Source organism: Schistocerca piceifrons, chromosome 8 (genome assembly GCF_021461385.2).
Source record: "Schistocerca piceifrons isolate TAMUIC-IGC-003096 chromosome 8, iqSchPice1.1, whole genome shotgun sequence".
Classification (NCBI taxonomy): domain Eukaryota; kingdom Metazoa; phylum Arthropoda; class Insecta; order Orthoptera; family Acrididae; genus Schistocerca; species Schistocerca piceifrons.
In genome coordinates, this window is record NC_060145.1 from 266,577,453 (window position 1) to 266,580,175 (window position 2,723).

Below are 2,723 nucleotides of genomic sequence, written 5' to 3' on the forward strand. Positions count from 1 at the left end.
AGCGGTAACGTAAACCGGCATAATTTGCACTATTGGGCAACGGAAAGTTCACGATGGCTGCGACAAGTGGAACATCAGCGACCTTGGCGGGTTAATGTATGGTGCGGCATTATGGGAGGAAGGATAATTGGCCCCCATTTTATCGATGGCAATCTAAATGGTGCAATGTATGCTGATTTCCTACGTAATGTTCTACCGATGTTACTACAAGATGTTTCACTGCATGACAGAATGGCGATGTACTTCCAACATGATGGATGTCCGCAACATAGCTCGCGTGCGGTTGAAGCGGGATTGAATAGCATATTTCATGACAGGTGGATTGGTCGTCGAAGCACCATACCGTGGCCCGCACGTTCACCGGATCGTTCGTCCCCGGATTTCTTTCTGTGCGGAAAGTTGAAGGATATTTGCCATCGTGATCCACCGACAACGTCTGACAACATGCGTCAGAGCATTGTCAGTGCGTGTGCGAACATTACGGAAGGCGAACTACTCGCTGTTGAGAGGAATGTCGTTACACGTATTGCCAAGTGCATTGAGGTTGACGGACATTTTGAGCATTTATTGCATTAATGTGGTATTTACAGGTAATCACGCTGTAACAGCATGAGTTCTCAGAAATGATAAGTTCACAAAGATACATTGGAACAACCGAAGTAAAATGTTCAAACGTACCTACGTTCTGTATTTTAATTTAAAAAATCTACCTGTTACCAACTGTTTGTCTAAAATTGTGAGCCATATGTTTGTGACTATTACAGCGCCATCTATCACAAAGCGAAAAAAGTGGTCCAACTAAAACATTCATATTTCTTTACGTACTACACGAATATGTAATAAAAATTGTGGTTCCTATTTTTAAAAAAAACGTAGTTGATATCCGTTTGACCTATGGCAGCGCCATCTAGCGGGCCAACCATAGCGTCATCTGGTTTCCCCCTTCAAGCTAGACAAGGTTCGTTCTTTGTAGTTTTTTCGTTTGACGCTTATTTCGTGAGATATTAGGCCCGGTCACGATCAAGGGACCACCCTGTATATTGTAGATAAGTTTTGAATTTGTAAATAACTGTACTGTCCTGGATACAAAAATAGTAATAATTGTCACCACCATCAATGGGATACACATACTCTCCGTTATACCGTAGCTTACCAATACAGATATAAACTGTCTGATCAACAGTATCCAGCGATCGAACTGACACCTCTGTCCCTCCCCTCGCTCCTGGTTTCCAGTACTTGGACAACATTGCACACACGGACCTCAATACTCCTATCACTCCACAGGATCTCATTGCTACACTCCGCACAAAACGCAACACCGCTCCTGGTCACGATCGTGTCACCTACCGTCACCTTCGTGAAGCTCCTGTCTCTTTTCTCTCCACCCTGGCCAGGCACCTGTCCTGTCCACCGGTTACTACCCCGACCTGTGGAAAACCTCTCGTATCCTCATGTTCCTTAAACCTGGCAAACCGCCGTCCGCCGTCTCCTCCTACCGTCCCATCAGCCTTACCTCGGTCTTCAGCAAGGTCCTGGAATCTATCCTCACCCAACGCATCCACCAGCATCTCTGCCAGCACCGCCTCCTTCCCGTTACCCAGTGTGGCTTTCAGCCGTCCTTCTCTTCCGACGATCTTCTCCTTCACCTCACTCATCTCCTTTCCGAACAGCTCAATTCCCGTCGCTCCGCAATCTTCCTCTCTCTTGATCTCGAACGCGCTTATGACCGCGTATGGCATTCCGGTCTCCTCTTCAAGCTCCAAACCTTCGCCCTTCCCATTAACTACGTCCGTCTGATCGGTTCCTTTCTCTCCCGCCGTCCTTCCTATGTCACCATCCATAACACCGATTCCTACACCTTTTTCCCCTCCGCCAGTGTGCCCCAAGGCTCCGTCCTCTCCCCCCTTCTGTACCTGTTGTACACGGCGGACATGCCACCGCCGTCACCCCCCATCCACCTTCTCCAGTTTGCCGATGACACCGCCTTCCTTGCCCTTGCCCCCAGCCTGCAACGCTCCCAACGCCTTCTCCAATCCCATCTTGACCGGTTCACCGCTTGGTGCAACCAGTGGTTGCTCAAGGTCAATCCTTCCAAAACCCAGGCGATTATTGTAGGCAAAACCACCCCTTCCTTCCGCCTCCTCGATTTCTATCTCACCGTCTATGGCTGTCCCATCGCCCTCACTCCCACCCTTAAGTACCTTGGCGTCGCCCTCGACCGTCGCCTCTCCTGGACTCCCCATCTCCAGACAATCCAAGCCAAGGCACGTTCCCGCCTCCGTCTCCTCAAGCTCCTTTCCGGCCGCACGTGGGGTCTGGACCCCTCCACCATCCTCCACACCTATAAATCCCTCATCCGCCCTATCCTTTGTTATGCCCATCCAGCATGGATCTCCGCTCCCCCTACCTTTTATAAATCCCTCCAAATCCTGGAACGCCATGCTCTCCGCCTCGCCTATCGCATCCGTCTCCCCTCCCCCACATGGATCCTGTATGATCTCATCCCCTTCCCCTACCTCCTCCTTTTCCTTGAAAGGATACGGATCCTGTACACCTCCCGTAAACTTGATCCTCCTCACCCGCTCTTCTCCTCGATCCTCTCCCACCCCCGCTCGCTGCCGCGCCTGTATTCCCACGTCCCGCCCGGTCTCCATCTCTCCACCCTCCTTACCCTCTCCCAAGGTGGCTTCCGCCAGCTCCCTCTCCCTGATGATGCCCTC